Genomic DNA, 19365 nt, shown 5'->3' on the forward strand with positions numbered 1-19365 from the left:
AATTCTGCCAAATCCAGCTTTAAAAAGGGATTTCAGGACTCTCTCCTTCCAAATTTTTCCCAAAAATCCGGGAAAAAACGGATATCCCACAAAAAAAATAAGTTTTGGGATCGGCACCGAGATAGGGGAAAAAAAAGGAGATTTTTTTTTTTTTTTTCCGGTGAATTATCGATTCTGTCGGATTCCGAGGATATAAAGGGGGGAAAAAAAAAAAAAAGAAAAGGGATTTGATTTTCCGAGATATTTTAATCCCTTTTCCCGTTGTCTTCGGGAACGGCCCTAACGGATGATTTTCATTAGCGGGGCCGGAATTTATGGGGTCCCAGCGGGTTCTCCCAAGGTTAAATAATTTAAAGGAATAAACCCCTTATCCGATGTAATCGAGCTAATGAAGGATATCGGATATTTCCACTCCGGGGGTGAGGGGGGTGGGGGGTGGGATTAAAAAATTAAAAAAAAAAAATGGGATTTGGGAAGCGACAGCGGGAACACAAATCTCGGCGTGAACCTCGGATTTCCAAAGGCGCTCCATAAAGGCGGAATTACGGCGGGATATCGCGGGACGGCGCGGCGGCCATAAATAAAAAATCAATTCTTAACGATGAGGGCGCCTCGTTCGGGAGCGTTCCCGGGGTTAAACGGGAGCAGGGAGGAACGGGAAGAGCGGGAAAGGCGGGAAAGGGGGGGCGGGGAGGGGCGTTAATTTGATTTACGGGGATGCGATTCCTCACCGGAATCTCCGCGGAATAATTGTTATTATATCTCTGCTGCCAGATGGCTCCCGGTGTAAACAGCCAGCGCCAACTCCGGCGTTGGCCCCTTCCCGCCCCTCATCCATGGAAAAAAATTCCCTTTCTCCCAAGAAATTGATTTTTCCCGCTTATCTTCATCTTCCTCACCCCCCACCCCAAACTCGGGGCTCGCTCTCTCTGTTTTTATTTTGGTGTTTTTTTAATCAAAATGATTTCTTTAGTGATAAAAACCAGAAGGAATTCGGGCAGGGAAACGCTTCCGAGGAAAAGTTACGGAGCGGGAATTGCGGCGGAGCGGGGAATAAAACGAGGGAATTCGCTGCTGCTTGGGTTGGTTTTGCACTTTTACGGTGACAGATGTTCCCAAAAAAGTCCTTTCAGCCTCGGAGCCTTTCCCAGTTTTTTTTTTTGGCCTGGATAAAAATGCCGGAGGTGAAAAAGGTCCAAAATTAAAAACTGGGATTGTAAAAAATCCAAGGAAATGAGTGGGAAATTCAGGGATGCTGAATTTCCAGCAGGATTTGGATGTAGTTGAATATTCCTGGGTGCTTTTAAAGCTTGAAGGGATTTACAGATGGAAATGGGAAGGAGTTGGTTTTATTTTGTTTTTTTTTATTTATTTTTTTTTATTTTATTTTATTTTATTTTATTTTATTTTATTTTATTTTATTTTATTTTATTTTATTTTATTTTATTTTATTTTATTTTATTTTATTTTACTTTATTTTATTTTATTTTACTTTATTTTACTTTATTTTATTTTATTTTATTTTACTTTATTTTACTTTGTTTTGTTTTGTTTTGTTTGTTATTTGTTTTTTGTTTATTATTTCATTTTTTATTTTATTTTATTTTGTTTTATTTTATTTATAATTTCTTTTGTATTTTCTTTTCTTTTATTTATTTTTAATTGTATTTATTTTATTTTTATTTCATTTTATTTTTGTTTAATTCTTTTTAATTTCATTACATTTCACTTGCAAAACACATTTTAATTTGTTTCATTCCATTTCATTCCATCCTTTTCCCTTCCCACTTTTCCTTCCACACCCCAAAACATTTCCTTGGAGCTCGGAACGAATTCCCTGCTTTTTCCGGGTATCCAGAATAATTCCCATCCCAGTCTCCCCTCCCACATTCCCAACTCCAGGAATAAATCCATTCCAATCCCATTCCTGGAGCGGTTCAGGGGGGAATTCTGGGAATTCTGGGACAGCTGGAAAACTTCTCCGGATTCCAGGCGGGACACCTGAGCCTGGAGCGCGGGAAGGACGAGCGCGGAATGCCGGATTTTCATGGAATGCCGGATTTTCATGGATTATTGGATTTTCATGGAATATTTGTTTTTCATGGAATGGAAATTTCCAGCCGGATCCTTGGAGGATTCCCGCTGGCCCAGCTCCATTGGGAGCTCTTTGCTCCCATCCTTTTTTTCCCCTGGATTTCCTGGATATTCCAAAGGGTTTGGAGTTGGAGAAAGGCAGGAAGGGATGGGCAGGGCCTTTGTTCCCGGGATTGTTCCTGGGATTGTTCCTGGGATTGTTCCCAGGATTTTTGGGAATGTTCCCGGTGAAACATTGGCAGCGGGGCAGCTTTTCCTGGAGGGAAACGGGGGAAAACCGGGAGGAAATTCCCAATTGGAATCCTTTCAATCCCTGCTTGATCCCATTTCCATCTTTGCCTCGTTGAGGAGTGGCTGAATCCCATTTTTTTTTTTAATCCCGTTTTTTTTAATCCCACATTTTTGTAATCTCATTTCACTGAATCCCATTTTTTTTTTAATCTGGACCTTCCCTGTTTTCCCCAATCCCGCAGAATCCTGGGATTCAGGAATTCAGGGATTCAGGGATTTCAGGGATTCAGGAATTCAGGAATTCTAGGGATTTGGGGATTCAGGGATTCCAGGGATTTGGGGCGATGGAATTTCTGGTGAGGCCGAGGCCTCTTCCCCATCCTCACACAAAATCCGGGCTCATCTTTTCCGATTTTCCTCCTTTTCCCGGCAAATCCCACATTCCCGTGGACCCTCCAAGCCCCTCTCCCTAAACCCGATCCTTTTCTTTTCCCATTTTCCATCTCCCGGTGACCTCGGAGCCGCAAATTCCGGCCGGAGCCGCGGAATTCCGGCTCCTTCCCGGCAGCACCGACCCCGGGGCCAAGGTGACTCCCGAGCAATCCGGGAACAGCTCCCGGGAATTTTCCAAGGTTTCCGGGGGGGGTCTGGTTAAAGATTAACCCCCCCCCCCCGCATTCCTGAGATCCGGAATTTTGATGGATTTCTCCAGGTGGGCGGCGGCAGCCCAGGTGGAACCGGGAGCGCCGGGCCCGGCCGCATTCCCGGCCCTCTCCGGGGGTCATTCCATGGCCTCCATCCCGATTTTCCGTGCTCCTTGCGCCGCTGGAATTTGTTTATCCCTGCGGGGATCCCAGCCTCGGCTTGGATTCCCGCCCGGAATTCCGGAATTTTGGCTTTTAGCCGGATTTTCTGAGGGTTTTGGCGCCTTTGCCGCTTTGGTTTTTCCGCCTCTTGGCCGATCCGGGATGAATTCCATGGAATTTGTTGGGCAGGGTTGAATTTCCTTGGATTTCTGGGCGATTCTGAGAGAAAAGGGAAGAAAATTCCCTTGGATTGGCTCAGGGATCCTGCGGGAGATGGAATACCCCAGCCCCGGGAAAGCTTTGGATTGGGATCCATCCATGGATATCCAACCTCGGACTTCCAAACATTTGGGATTTGGGGGATGCTCCAGCTCTTGGGAAAAACTCCCTTGGATTGCTTTTTTCCATAAAAATCATCTTTCCAGCAAAAAAAAATCCAGGTTTTTCTTATCAAAATTCAACCAAAAAAAGCTTTTCCCAAGGAATTGTTCGGATGATCCCGGGTTTTCAGCGTTGCTCCAGGCTCATAGTTGGAATTTTGTTGGAATTTTGTAGGAAAATTTGAATTTACTGATGGATCTCATTTCAAATTCCCGAGATTTTTAATGAAAACAAAAAATTCCCAATAAATAAACTCGATTTTTTTTTTTCCCCCTTTTGCCGGAAAATTCCCTTCTCCTTTTTCTTTTTTCATTCCTTAAAAAAAAAAAAAAAAAAAAAAAAAAAACGGGAAAAGGGATTTTTCCGGCCTGGATTAATGTCGGGAATAAAAGCCGGAGAGGGGAAGGGGCGGATGTTTCATTTCCCGCCGGGTCACAGTGCAGGAGCCGGGAATTCCTTCATGTGGAATATCCATGGATCAATGGGAAAAGTCGCTTTTTTGGGACCTCTGCCTCGATTAACTCTGGAATTGCTTTTCCACGCGAATCCCGGGATTTTATTGCCCATTTTTCCCCACCTGGGTGGGGACCTTTGGCGCTCCCGGGGCGTTCCCACATTTTTCTCCTTTTCCTCAGGGATTCTGGGAGTTCTTCCCGAGAATTCCAGACCTGGCCCAGCTCCGAGTCCCGGCCCGGGAGAGGATTCCCGGAAAAGCTCGGGAATGGGGTTCAAGGAAAATTTTGGGATGGGAGAGAAGGGATTTGAGGCTGGAATCCATTGGGAATTAGGGAAAAATGGGAATTCGGGAAAAATACCTTCCCTTGGAGCAAAGCCTGGGAATGAGAGCGAAGGAAAATTTTGGGATGGAAGAAAAGAGGGATTTGGATTGGGAATTCTGGAAAAATCCCATCCCTCGGAGCAAAGCCTGGGAATGGGAGTTCAAGGAGAATTTTGGGATGGGAGAAGAGGATTTGGGCTGGAAAAGAAGGATTTTGGTTGGGAATTTGGGAGGAATTCCTCCCTGGGATGGGCTGGAATTGATTCCCAGGGAAATCCAGGGAATTCCCATCCCTGGAAGTGTCCAAGGCCAGGCCGGAGCAATCCCGGAAAACGGGAGGGGTGGGAATGGGATCAGCTTTGAGCTCCCCTCATCCCAAACCATTCCAGGCTTTTCCGAGGAGCTTTTTCAGGAGGATCCCAAAAATTCCCGATTCTCTTCCCTGCAGAGGCGGGAGGACGGGATTGGAGCCTTTTCCATGGAAAACTCTGGAATTCATCCCCCTCTCTCCCCATCCCTCTGAATCCCTTCCCCCATTCCCAAGGAAAAGGAGGAATCTGAGCGAGCCCTTCCCAGATTTCAGGCCTTTCCATGGAATATTCCAAGCGTTTCTTGGGAAGCGGATGGGGGCGGCGTTAATGACTCCGAAGCGCTCCGGAGGCTCTGGAAAGGAAAAATTGTGGAAAACCCGCCAAGTGCGGGATCCACACGGATCCCGACCATTCCCAATCCCCACGGAGCAATTCCCAGGAATCCGGGGGGTGGGAATGAGGTGTTGGATCCTTGGGAATGGCAATTCCCGGGGCCGGGTGTGGAATTCATCCCGGGGGATTCTCACGCTGATCCTAAAGCGCGAAAATCCCGAAAATCCCGAAAATCCCGAAAATCCCAAAAATCCCGGATTTTGTGGATCATCCCTGGTTTGGTGCTGCCGCGGTCCCCTTGGAATTTTGGGATGAGCTCAGGTTTAAACCCAGCCCACGGAATTCCCAATAGGGAAAATTTGGGAATTCGGTTTTTTCCCACGGATCCCAGAGGCTGGAGCTTAAATCCAGCCCTTGGAATTCCCGTTAGGGAAAATCTGGGAATTCAGATCCTCCCTCAGATCCCGGAGGTTGGAGCAGGATCCTGGGAAATTCCTGCGCTCCGGAACGTCAGTGTCGGGTTTTTCCCTGGATTCTCCAGCCCGGGAAGTTGGGAAAAGCCAAGGAAAGAGGGATCTGGGAAGAGGGAATTTTCAGGGGATTGTGGGAATGTGAGGATGGAGACGCTGGGAAGTTGGGAAAAAGTCGGGAAGCTCCCGGTTTTCCTGGGAGAAGGAGCAGAGTTAGATTCCGTGGCTGAGCTGGGAATTTTGTGGGCTGGGATTTTGGGAATGGGAGACTCTGGATTTGGAGACCCTCTGGAGCCAAATTCCTCTGGGAATGTGGGGAAATTCTGGGAAGACTTTGGGGCCGAATTCCTCTGGGAATGTGGAGAATGTCTTGGGATAATTAAATTGGGATATTTGGGAATATTTGGGGATATTTAGGGATATTTAAATCAGGATATTTGAGAAAGTTTTGGGATATTTAAATGGGGATAATTTGGGATATTTAGGAATATTTAAGGATGTATGAAAAGGGATATTTAAGGATATTTTATTAAGGATATTTAGGGATAGGCAGGAATATTTAAATCGGGATATTTGGGAATATTTAAATCAGGATATCTGGGAATATTTAGGGATATTTAAATAGGAATATTTAGGGATATTTAAATAGGAATATTTAGGGATATTTAAATTGGGATATTTGGGAATGTTTAGGGATATTTAGGGATATTTAACCAGGGATATTTAGGAATATTTCAATCAGGATATTTGGGAATATTTGGGAATATTTAAATCAGGCTATTTAGGGATATTTAAATTGGGATATTTGGGAATATTTAGGGACATTTGGGGATATTTGGGAATATCTGGGAATATTTCTATCGGGATTTTCAGCATTTATTTGGGAAAACCCCAAATCCCAGCAAGGAGATCCAAGATTCCCCTCTCCCCTTTTTTACCGAGCTCCGCATCCTCTTTTCCCAATTTTTTTTTTTTTTTCCAGGATTCTCCCCGGATCCGGGGCCTTTGTGAAAGAGGAGCCATCCCTTTTTTCCCAGGATAAATTCCCGGGGCAGGCTCGGGAACGCTTTAGGGATGCGTTTTCCAAGGAAAAAAAGGAAAAAAAAAAAAAAAAAAAGCCGGATGGTGCCGGTGTCCATCGGGCCGGGAATGCCGAGGTCATCCCGCGGTCAAATCCAGGCCATTCCCGCCTCTCCCGCCTGGAGTTCACGGCCTCGGCTTTTATTGGGAATTCTAGGAAGGATTGGGAAGGGTTTTTCCCTTGGCAACTGCCGGCAGCCGGAGCCGCGAGAGCGGCTCGGGGGGAATTCGGGAAGGTTGGAAAAGGTTTGAAGGGGAAAATCCTTAAAATCCATGGAATTCTGATGGGGAATGGGAGCGAAAGGATGAGAAGTGTTGGGTTTGGGGCAGGGAGAGGAAAATTCCAGCCCTGATCCCGCAGGAATGAGTCATTCCCGTTAAAAATATAATAAAGGGATAAATCCGTGAGAAAATCGGGAAAATCCAGCTTTTCCTCTCTTTTTCCGGAAGTTTTAAAGGAAAAGGGTTTTTATGGGAAAGGTGAACACCTGGAGGGATCCCATCCATGGATTTGGGGTGGGAAAAATCCCGGGTTTTGTTTGCTGGAGTGGGGTTTTCCTGGAATTCTTTTCTCTCCAGGATTCGGGATTCTGAAGTTCCCAAGATTCCTGGGAATTCTTGAACCCTCAGGGTTTGGAATTCTCTCCCTAAAAATTCCATGAATTTGTTGCATTCCTGCTGCAGGATCCGGAATTCCCTGCTCATTTTCCCTCTTCCCCATCCCGGTGCCATTCCTGGTTTTCCAAGGTCTTTCCCAACAATTTTGGTGTCCAGAGCTCTCCCGGAAAGTTCCGGATTCTCCTCCTGGTTCATCCCTTTGGATGGGGATTGGGAATAACCAATCCCTTGCTCTGGGCTGAGTCCTTGGCTTTTCCCAGTTTTTCCCTGCCTCTGGAATGGGATTAAAGCTCAACATCCCGGCATTCCCGATCTTTTTCCCATGGAAAACCGGGAATATTTGCCATGTTTCCCTGCCACAAATCCCGGGAAATTTGCCCGCTGAGGTCAGCGGGAGAGGCGCGGGGAGGAATTCCCGGTTTTCTGGCCAAGGAGAGAGAAGGCTCAGGGAATTCTCCTCATGGAACAGAGCCGGGAATGCCGGACTCGGATCCGGCACCGGGAACGCCGGACTCGGATCCGGCACCGGGAACGCCGGGAAAAGCACCGGGAGAGGGGGAAGAGGCACCACAGATCCCAAGGGTGGGAGCAGGGAATGCCATTCCTGGGAATTCCAATCCCAGGGAATGAGGGCCCACGGAGGGGTAAGGGAGTTATTCCAAAGGATTTTCATTTCCTTGGAATATTGGAGCGGGAACGGCTTTTCCCACGGGATTTCACCCCATGGATCCTTGGATCTGTGGGATTTTCTGACGGGAAAACCAGAGGAATACTTGGAATGGGGGGGGGGAATTCTGCTTGGAATTTTTGAGGCACAACTCCTGATCCATCATTTTCCGGGAATGCGATAAAACCCCGGCGCCCCCAATTCCCATTCCCAGATTTTCTCAGGGATCGGCTCCGTCCCTGCCTCCCTGCCCCACCGAGGGATTTTTTTGGGATCTGCGGATCCAGGTAGGGAGAGAATTCCCGGTGTTTTTTTGGGAGGGGGTTCATTCCCGGTCCTTCTCCCCCCCTCCTCTTCCCGCTTTGGAGAATTCCAGCTGGGAATGTTCGCCGGGAAATGGCGCCACTGCCCCCTGGCTGCGGAGCCGGGATTTGGGAGCGGGAACCGGCCTTGGGATGCGGATCTGGGATTCGGGATTCGGGGTTTGGGATGAGGGGTTGGGGATTTGGGATGTGAGGAGTTTTCCCCACTGTTTTCCCAATTTTTAGTTGAATTTTTATTCCTGGTCTTTCTGGGATAAAATTTTGCTTCCCTGCCCCAAAGCCTCTGGAAAAAGCGGATTGGGGAGAATCTCTGGGATCAGACTGGGAATTTGGGAAGCTTGGAATACGATCCAAATAATCCCAAGGAGTGTTTGGAGTGGGATCTGATCCAATGGAAAATCCAGGATGGATGGGAGACGGGAAAAAAATGGGAAAAAGGGATTTAACATCCGGAAAAATCTGAGATTCCACTCTTTTAATTTTGGAATATTCGGGATGAGGCCGCAATCCCTGGGAGTGACAGATCCTGGGAATTCAGGGGCTGGGGATGGGCCGGAGGTGGAGATCCCGTTTTTCCTTGCGATTTTTTCCAGAAATGCCTCCCAAACATGGCAACAACTCCTGGATTTTTCCGGGATTTCCCCAGGATTTTTCCAGGATTCTTTCAGGATTTTTCCAGGATCATTTTCCCTGGTGGGGAAAAACACCATTCCCAAAAACCCAGCATTCTTTTCCCAGCCAGGAAAGGTTTCCTATGGAGCAGGAATGACGGGAATTTTTAATTCCCTGTTAACATTCCCGATTTTTCCAGCAGCGCCTCCCATTCTAAACCCAAACATGGCAAGAACTGGATTTTTCCATGATTTTTCCATGATTTTTTTACACAGATTTTCCCCCCATTTTTCCACCGTTTTCCCATCGTTTCTCCAGGTGTAAAAAAACACCATTCCCAAAAAAAACCCATCATCCTTTTCCCAGCCAGGAAAACATTTCCACGGAATAATTTCATCCGGAATAACCTCAACCCGCAACACCCGTAATTCCCTCCCCTCATTCCCCATTTTTTCCCATTCCACCACCCAACACGGGAATGACTCCCGGATTTCTTTTTTTTCCCCCACCTTTTCCCCCCCACCCCGGGTTGTTTATTTTTTTTTTTCCAGGTGGATAAAACCAGCCGTTCCCGAAAAATCCGGCGTCGTTTTTCCGGGCGGGGGAGGATTTCCACGGAGCCGGGATCGTCGGAGCTAATTAGCGGAATGGCCCCATTATTTATCCAGGGACACCGAGTCCAATAATTGCTATTGCAGCTCGGAAGCGGCTCCGGGATATTAATTCCCGATTTTTCCTGTCAGCTCCGTACAGTAAAACTTCCAAATGGGCCCCCGAAGGTGCAGAAGCTCATTTTAATCCTCCTTTTTCTTTGGAATTGGCAGAATCTCCTTCCATAAAAGCCGGAAAAAAAGCGGGAGAACCGATAATATTTTGCTCCGAAGGAAGCCGTTAGAAAATCTTATTATTTTTCCCGCTCCCTGACCTTTTCCCGGCTTTCCGCTGGAGGAAAAGTTGTCTTGGATTCGGGAGCTGTGCTGGTGGGGAGGGGATTTTTGGGAGAATCCAGGGAATGGGATGGATCCATTCCCTCCGGAAGCAGCAAAGGAGGGATCGGGTGTCCCCACGGAAAGGTTTTCCAGGGTTTGGGTGATTCCCGAGGGATTTTGGGATTTGTTTTTCCCGGGATTTCTCGGGGGTTGCCCCCTTTCACCTCCCATCCCTGAATCCCGGCATTCCAGGCAGATTCCCAAGGGATTCTCCGCTCTTTGGCTTCGGATTTTGGGTGGGAATGAGGGGCTTTTCCCAGCCTGATTCCCGGGGGATTCGCCGCTGGCCGTGGCCGGATTTCCGGTGGGAATGAGGGTGGGAAGGAGCGGATTTTCCTGGGAATTTCCTGAGGGATTCTCCTCTGGCTGGGGCTGGATTTAGGGAGGTTCCTGGGAGCATCCTGGGGAATCCAGGTGCAGATTCCCAAGGGATTTTCCCTCTTTTGGGGCAGCATTTTGACTGGAATTGAACATTCAGAGATTCCCGAGGGATTCTCCGCTGGCCATTCCTGGATTTTGGGTGGGAACGAGGGTGGGAACGAGCGACTTTTCCCACCCAGATTCCCAAGGAATTCTCCCCTTGCTGTGCCCAAACTTTGGACGGGAACAATCCAAGGATTTTCCAGCAAATCCTGGCTGATCCTTTAAAACCCCGGGAGCGGAACCGCATTCCCAGAAATTCTCATTTTAAACCAACCCCAAATCCCGGAACTCCTACAATTCCCCCCAGAAAAAAAGAAAAAAAAAGTGGGAAAAGCCCCAAACCCCCAATCCGGAGCGTTTCTCCATGGGCAGGAGCGGCTCCGACGGAAGAAATAAAGGCGGGAAGATCCCGTTTTCCCGGGAAAACTCGTAAAGACAGTCGGAATCCGACATAAAGCGCGATTTACACCCGGCATTTATCCTGGAAATTGCGGTTCCGTGCGGCTCGCGAGGGCGGATAAATCATCTTTGATGGGATTCTGCGGAGTTCTTCCAGGGAAACGGAAATTTAGTGGAATTTGGAAGGCTTGGGAAAAACGGAGAGCTCCGGCTCGGGCCGTTCATCCTGGAAAACGTCGGCACCGAGCGGCTCCCACGTGGAAAAGGATGGGAATCCGTCCCTCGGGATGGGGGCTTTTCCTTGAAAAGTGGCTCGGTGAAATCGTTGAGGATGAGCCTGGAAAAATTCCAGGGTTTTTTTTGGATGTTCCAGGTTTGTGGTGGGAAAAATGGGCCTCAATCCCTGAAAAAAAAAGGGATTTAGGGATGATCCCAAAGAGGATTTTGGGATGATTCCCAAGTTCCCATGTCCCTGAAATGTGGGAAGGAGCCGGAGCATCCCAAATCCCGGATTTCAGCTCAATCCCTCCTCCAGATTCCCGGCTTTTATCCGGATCCCTCCAAATCCCAGCTGAAAACATTCCAGGACATCCCTGGGCAGGACGGGAAAAACCTTTGGAAAACTTGGAAGCGGAGGCCGCTTGTCCTAAGGAACGGCAGCCGGTCGTTAAGGAATTGTTAATTAGGGGGCCTCGTTAATCCCAGGATTTTGGGATCCCTGCTACAAACATTCCAGAGGTTTTCCTGGGATGGGTCCTGCTCCAGCTTTTCCTGTATTTTTCGGGGTGGGAATGCCGTTTTTAGGGAAGGGGCTGCTCCCATTCCCAATAAAAACAAGGATGGAGCCAAAGCCTGGGGAGGAGGAAGGAGGAAACGTTCCCGGCTCTGGAATTTCCATGGGATGGGCCCGGATTTACGGCCGGAGCCTCCGGTGCCGCTTCCTTCCCGTCGGGATGGGATTCCAGGCGGTTCCCAGGGCCGGAGGGAAGGAAGGAAGGGAGGGAGGGGATCCTGGTGGGATCCGAGGGCACCGGGAACGCCCTCGGAAAAGTCTGGAAAAGTCGGCTCCGGGATATTTGTATGGGAATTTTTTTTCCCTTCTTCTTTTCCCCAGTTTTCTGTGGTTTTATCCATGGATCTATGAGCGATCCCCCGAGGATTCACCATTCCTGGAATCCTGGAATTCCCCCTCCTTTGGGGCGGTATCCCGGATATTTTCATCGGGAATTGGGATGACGGGACACAGGGAATGTGCTCCAAGTGGCAAAGGAGAAATCCAGGTGGGATTTCGGGAAAGAATTCCCAGAGAAGCTGGGAATTCCCAGATTCCGTGGGATCATCCCAGGTGACGCTGGAGCACCCTGGGATAACGGGAATCATCCCCTTAATCCCACGGAATGGGACGGGAACGGGATGGGATTTAAGCCCCTTCCAACCCAAACTATTCCATGATTCCCTATTTGGGATTTTCCGTTTTTCCGGCAAAAACTCCCGGAGAAAAACACCCCGGATTTCTGGGAGCAGGTGGAGCTCTCCCCCCGTTCCCCCCCTCGGTTCCAGGACAATATTCCATAAATATTTGCTCCGGGAAATGAGGAGGTGCCGAAAGAGCTCCGGAGCGGCCGGAAAATCTCCGGGAGGAACAATCCAAACACACCTGGAATGGGCTTGGATTCCCGCCCGTCGCCATGGCGATAATCGCCGGAGAATTTGGGATCACTGGGAGCCTTTCGGAAGCGGGAAAGGGATAAATCCTGATGGATGCTGAGATCCAGGGGTTTGGGGCTGATTTTGGGATTTGGGGATTTCTGGGAGCCTTTCCGGAGCAGGAAAGGGATAAATCCTGCTAGATACTGAGATTTTAGGATTTTGGGATCTCTGGGAGATTTTCCAAAGTGGAAAGGGGATAAATCCTGCTCAATATTGGGATCCAGGGGAGGTTTAGGGCTGGGTTTAGGATTTTGGGAATCTTGGGATAATATGGGATCTCTGGGAGCCTTTCAGAAGCGGGAAAGGGATAAATCCTGCTGGATACTGAGCAGATCCAGGGGTTTGGGGCTGACTTGAGGGTTTTGGGATTTCTGGGAACCTTTCCAGAGCAGGAAAGGCATAAATCCTGCTGGATACTGAGCAGATCCAGGAGTTTAGGGCTAATTTTGGGATTTTGGGATCCCTGGGAGCCTTTCCAAAGTGGGAAAGGGATAAATCCTGCTGGATACTGAGATCCAGGCTGGGTTTAGGATTTTGGGATCTCTGGAAGCTTTTCCAAAGTGGGAAGGGGATAAATCCCTCCAGATACTGAGCAGATCCAGGGGTTTAGGGCTGATTTTGGGATTTTGGGATCTCTGGGAGCCTTCCCAAAATGGGAAGGGGATAAATCCCGCCGGACACTGAGCAGATCCAGGCTGGGTTTAATCCCAGCTTCAGGATTCCAAGCCCATCCCGGCCACTCTCCGCATTCCCCGGCAGCCGCGAGTCCCGGGAAGGGCTGGGAATAACAAATGGGAAGTGTTTAAATGGTGAATGGGTTTCATGTTCCTGTCAGCGCCGAGGGTTCGTTCCCGTTTATAAACTCATCCGTCGGGAATGACATCGGTTTTATGGGAGCCATCAGCCCCGGGTGACGGCGTTCCCGTGTTCCGCCATTACCGCCCGATTGGATTTGCAGTAAAGAACGGGAATGGGAATCGTAAATCTCCCGCCGGGAGAGATTTAGGGCTCCTGGAAGGGGGAACGGAGCCGCTCCCGGTGTTCCCGAGGGATGGAGCCGCTCCCGGTGTTCCCCAGGGATGGAGATGAGCCCCGGGGGGTGGAGGGAAGGGAGAGGGTTGATTCCGGTCCCCGGAATTCCATAAAAAATGGGGGAAATGGGGGGAAAAAAAATGAGCATGGATTGATTCCGGTGCTTGAAATTCCATGAAAACGGGGGAAATGGGGGGAGAGAAAAACGGGGGGAAAGGGAACATGGATTGATTCTGCTCCTCGGAATTCCATAAAAAAAAGGGGGGGGAAATGGGGAAGAGAACACGGTTTAATCCTGCTCCCTGAAATTCCATAAGAACTAGGGAAGGCGGGAAAGTTAACCTGGCTGGGTGTCATCCATGAAATTCCATAAGAAATGGGGAAAGTGGGAAGAGAAGAACATTCCAGGAGGGCAGATCCTGCCCTGGCTCGGGTGGGGTCGGGATGCGCCAATCCCAAACTTTGGACCCGTCGGAAAAGGGTGAAGGAGTTGGATTCCCACAGGGATGGCCCTGGAATGGTCCTGGAATGTCCCTGGAATGGTCCTGGAATGTCCCTGCCGTCCCCACATCCCCGTGGCCATCCCGGCTTTTCCCTCTGCAGGTTTCCAATGGAATTTTAGGAATTCTCCATGGCAAACTGGTCCTTGAGTATTCCCAAAAAACTCGGGCTGGGTCTCCAGGCTCTTCCAGGAGCTGCTCTTGGCTTTGCCCCAGCCCATTCCTCCAATCCCGGAATTCCTGCTGTGTATTCCCAGCGCTTTCCCCGCCTCAGGAATGCTGCCCCCATCCCAGGAAATCTCACGGATTCCTTATCCCATCCTCCCTCTCCCTTTATTGTGGCTCCCTCCAGTTTTCCTGCTGTTTTCCAAGGATTTTTTGGTTCTTTGGCTCCCGGAGACCCCTCGATCCACGCAGGACTCTCCCGGCGCGGAATTCCAACCCCTCTGGAAGCAAATCCAGCATTTTTTCCTCCAGGATCATCACCAAGACCCCTCCCTTCGGCTCCCCCCGCTCCGTGGATTTTTCCCTCTTTTCCTTAATTCACTGCCCGGAGAGTTCCTGATTGACTCCGAGACCAATTAAAGGAAAATTTAATGGGAGAATGGATGAACTCCCGGAGCTTTCCCGGCCATCCATCACTTTTTTATAGCGGGAGCCGGGAAGGAGCTCAGAACTTCCCGCTGGGAATGGGATAATGAGGAGGGCACGCAGAGGATTCCCGGGGATTGCCGGGATGCTGCTCCAGGCTGGGATTTATCGCCCCGATCCCGGCGTTCCGGGCGCTGGAGCTGCCCCCGTGGAGGCTGGAAAAAGGTGGGATAATGGGATGGATCCCAAGGAACCATCCCGGATCCATCTCGTTCCTGGTTCCAGAGTGAGGTTGAGGCGTTGGGTCCGTGTTCCCCCATTCCGGGAATCCCGGGAATCCCCACGTGCCGGGATTGGGAATCACCGGATCTATCCCTGAGAGCCGGAATGGGAGCCGGGATAACGGGATGGATCCTGGGAGCCAGCCCAGATCCAGCGCATTCCCGGTTCCCAAGCGGAGTCGAGGATATGGCTCTTCCCACGTTCCCCAATTCCGTAAATCCCGGGAATTTGAGCATCCCAAAAGTGCCGGTGCGCTCCAGGCTGGCGATTCCTGCCACGATCCCAGAGGATAACGGGATGGATCCCGAGGAACCTTTGCTCCCCTCGGATGCTCCGTCTCTTCCCGCTTCCAAAGGTTTCCCATTCCACGAATCCCGGGAATCCACGCTGGGAGATGGGGACCCCAGGAATTCTGTCCCGCCGGGAATCCACTCCCACTCGGGGACTTTGTGGGGTGGGTTTGTCTTCCCAAGGGTTGGGAGGTTCCCAAAATCCCCATCCCGGAGCTGTGGGGATCTCCGGGATTCCCAAAATCCCCATCCCAGGGTTTTGGGCTCCCAAAATCCCATCCTAGAGTTTTGGGGCTCCCAAAATACCAATCCCACGGTTCTGGGATTCCCAAAATCCCCATCCTGGAGCTGTGAGGATCTCTGGGATTCCCAAAATCCCCATCCCGGAGCAGAGCCAGGCCCTTCCCATCCCCACCCAAATCCCACTTCCCATCCTGGTGGGATTTGATCCGGAGGCAGCCGGGGAGGGAAAAATCTCCTCCAAAACGGCCGAGGAAACGGGAAGCGCCCCCAGCTCCCCCTTCCAGCCAGAACTCCATAATAAAAATCACGGGATAATGATTTTTTGGGGTCATTTTCTGGGATATTAAAGGCCGGGATATCGATCCAATGTTTCCCTCGGATGGAGCCGCGGATTTTGACGGAGAGAGCAATAAAATCCTCACTTTTCCCATAAATGTCAGGGTTACAAATTCCCAGGGACGTTCCCAACCCTCCCTTCCTGTGAGGGAATGAGGGAACAGCCGGGAGGGGAAAGTTTGGGATCATCCCGGCTCAGATCCGGGCTGGAAAGAGGCTGGAATCCCATCTGGGCTTCTGTTTAATCCCAAATCCCAGGATTTTTGGATAAGGGCCCAATGTTGGCCTGGTGCTCTGATCCCGCCGGGATTTTGGGATCTGGAGCCGTCATCCCACCAGGATTTTGGAGTCCTGGAGCTCTGATCCCACTGGGATTTAGGAATAAAGTCCCAATGCCCCCCCTGGATCCTGAAATCCTGATCCCACCTGGATTTTGGGGTTCTAAATCCCCAATCCCACCTGGATTTTGGGGTCTGGATTCCCGATCCCACCTGGATTTTGGGGTCTGGATCCCTGGATTTCCATCCAAAGACCCCCAAAAACCCCACCCCATTTGGAGTTTTTCCCAAGAAGCTCCCGATCCATAACATCCCGGATTTATGACCTGGTGGGAATCGGAGCCGCCATAAAAAGCAGCTCCCGCTTTTCCGGCCCCGCCATCCTTTATCCGCTGTCACTTCCCAGCGCTTCCAGAGGCGGATGGGGCCGGAGCGATCGATGCTTTGTTTTATCTCTCCTTTTTTCCCAATAATTTTTTTAATCATTTCTCCCGCGGATAAATAATTCCCGGGAAAGCCGCGCTCAGCGCTTTCGGAGAGGGGGGAAAAGTGATGAGGTCAGGAGAGGGAAAGGGAGGGAGCGGAGCCGGCGCTTCCCTCGGTATTCCCAGCGGGAATGGGGCACGGAGATGGCAGGCCCAAAACTGGGGGGAAAAGGGCAAGGACAGGGATGGGATGGGATGGGATCCATGGGATGGGATCCATGGGATGGGATCCATGGGATGGGATCCATGGGATGGGATGGGATGGGATGGGATGGGATCCATGGGATGGGATGGAATGGGATCCATGGGATGGGATCCATGGAATCCATGGGATCCATGGGATGGGATCCATGGAATCCATGGGATCCATGGGATGGGATCCATGGAATCCATAGGATCCATGGGATGGGATGGGATCCATGGGAAGGGACAGGAAAAGGAACAGGGATGGGGACCGGGACCTGCCAACCCCCATCCACTTCCCTTGGAATTCCCAGTGGGAATGGGAACACAGAGCTGCCAGCCCAAAAATGGCAGAAAGGGGATTGGAAGGACAGGGATGGGATGGGATCCATGGGATGGGATCCATGGGATGGGATGGGATGGGATGGGATGGGATCCATGGGATGGGATGGGATGGGATGGGATGGGATCCATGGGATGGGATCCATGGGATGGGAAAAGGGACAGGGCTGGGGACAGAGGCCTGCCACCCCTCTCTGCTTCCCTTGGAATTCCCAGCTGGAGTGGAAATGGGGACCCGGAGCTGCCACCCTAAAATCGTGGGAAAGGGGTTTGGGGGGACACGGACGGGGGATTTTAGGGATCAGCACAGCCCCTTTTTGGGATGGAAAATTTGGGAATTGGGATCCCAGCCCCCGCCGCTCCCGCCGGGGCCGCTCCCGCTCCCATCTCCAATCCTGAGCTTCTGCTGCTTCCTTGTGGCAAAATCTTGGAATGACACGGCCTCTCCCTGAATTCCTGCCCCGGGACGCGACCTCAAACCCCGGGAGAATCCCTCGGGAGCGGCTCCAGGGTTGGGATCTCCCGGCCTTGGAATCTCGGGAGGGAAATCCTTCAGCCGCGTCCATCCCTGTGCTGACCTTTGCCGGCTCCTTGAGAATTCCAAGTGGGAATTCTGCCGGCAAGGCCTTCCCGGAGGCCATAAATATTCCCGGGAAGGTGATGGAAGTGCTTGATTTTCTTGGGATGCGTTTTTAAAGAGCCGGGATGTAACCCCGGGGTCCGGGTGGGAATTCCCAGGATATTTATGGCGGGAAGGTTCTTTAATTCCCTTCCTTTTATTCCCGAATTCCAGAGCCGTTGCTGCTCGGGATTAAACGTGGAATTCCCACTCTGTGACACGCTCGGCTCCCCAAAATTTGGGATTTTCCCTGGGATTGCTGCTCCTGTTGGGAATGAGGAAAAGGGGTCGGGCGGGAGGGTCCCAAAAATTTGGGATTTGCTGCCGTGGCTCAGGATCCCAAATCCTGCCCATCCATGGCCAGGGAAGCTCCATCCCTCTGGGACTGAGTCATGGAGCAGTTCCCAGATGGAAAGAATGGATGGGATCCGTGGGATGGGATAGGATCCATGAGATCCATGGGATCCATGGGATCCATGGGATCCATGGGATGGGAAAAGGACAGGAAAAGGGACAGGGACCTGCCGCCCCCCTCTCTCTGCTTCCCTTGGAATTCCCAGCCGGAGCAGGAATGGGGACCTGGAGCTGCCACCCTAAAATCATGGAAAAGGGGTTTGGGGGGACACGGATGGGAGATTTTAGGGATGGATGAGGGCTGTGAACAGAGGGGTCCCCGGAAGGGCTGAGGACCCTCTGGAAAACCGGGAACGAGCGGCTCCAGTTTGATCTCCAGGTGCTCCATATCAGCTTTTCCAAGGGGAAATTAAGGGACACATCCCGGCAGGAATTGGGGTCACTCCCCCCTCCCTCCTCCTTTGGGGCCCAGAGGGGCCCTTGGAGGGGTTTGGGACCCTCTGGAAAACCGGGAATGCCGGGGGGGGAAGCAGCACCGGGAGTTTCATCTCCAGCTGCCCCATATCAGCTTTTCCAAGGGGAAATCAGGGAACAAATTCCAGCGGGAACGGGGTGGGGGGGGTCTCCCCCTCTCCCTCCCTCCGGAGCCACGGGGTGAAAGCTGAAAGTTGAAGAGTCCAAAGCCGTCAATCCCGACTTTCAGCCGGCGCTGGGAAAGGGAAATATTTGGATAAGGCGCGATCCGGAGCCGCCGCTGTTTACAAATCCCGATCCCACATCAAACGCGGCTCCCTTTGGGAAGCGCTTCCCGCTCTCCCGGCTCCTTTTGGGAGCTGTCACGGGAATTATTTGATGTTTCCCTCTCTCCTTTGTTTGTTTACGTTCATTAAAGCCGGGAAAATCCATCAAATCCTCGGCTCCGCTTATCCCGGAGCGCGCGCGGCCGCAGGTGCGGAGCGGCCGGGAATGATGGAGGATCCATTTATCCCGCGGGGCGTGTGGAGGGAATGACACGTTCCCGATAAATCCCAGCCCGTTCCCGCCCTTTTCCCTTCCCCCGGCCCTGATGGATGAGCTCCTTATCGGGAAGGCAGAAAAGCCGCGCTCGCGCTCCGGCCGCGCTTCCCGGCGGGGCCACGGGGGAGATCCCGGCCTTCTGCGGATTCCCGGGATGAGGCAGGATTTATGGAAGCTGCTGCCCGGCTCTGCTGAAAGTTATCTTGGATAGAATTCCAAGAAATTATGGATTTTCCCCACTGCAAGGAGTTATCCCAAGTTTCTCGCCCCTGGAATTCCCGAATTTGTTGTCTCTGGAATTCCCGAATTTGTTGTCTCTTGAATTCCCGAGTTTGCCAAGTCCACAATTCCCGAGTTTGCTGCCTCTGGGATTCCTGAGTTTGCCGCCTCAGGAATGAGGCCGTTCCCGGGAAAACGAGGCTCCCAAGGCCTCTCCATTCCCGGGAAAACGAGGCCTCCCATTCCCAGGAAAACGGGACTTCCAAGGCCATTCCCGGGAAAACGCGGCTCCCAAGGCTTCTCCATTCCCGGGAAAACGAGGCCTCCAAGGCCATTCCTGGGAAAATGAGGCCGTCGGGCTAACGAGGA

The 19365-nt window shown here is 51.1% G+C and overlaps 1 protein-coding gene across 1 annotated transcript in view; it reads left to right on the forward strand.

Annotated features, from left to right (window-relative positions):
* SKAP1 (src kinase associated phosphoprotein 1) overlaps window positions 1-19365 on the forward strand; it is a 71876-nt gene that overhangs the window by 33625 nt on the left and 18886 nt on the right. The window lies entirely within an intron of this gene.

The sequence above is a fragment of the Pseudopodoces humilis genome, chromosome 29 (genome assembly GCF_049639895.1).
Source record: "Pseudopodoces humilis isolate 2021_Gansu_Grassland_sample_001 chromosome 29, ASM4963989v1, whole genome shotgun sequence".
In the NCBI taxonomy this organism is placed as follows: Eukaryota; Metazoa; Chordata; class Aves; order Passeriformes; family Paridae; genus Pseudopodoces; species Pseudopodoces humilis.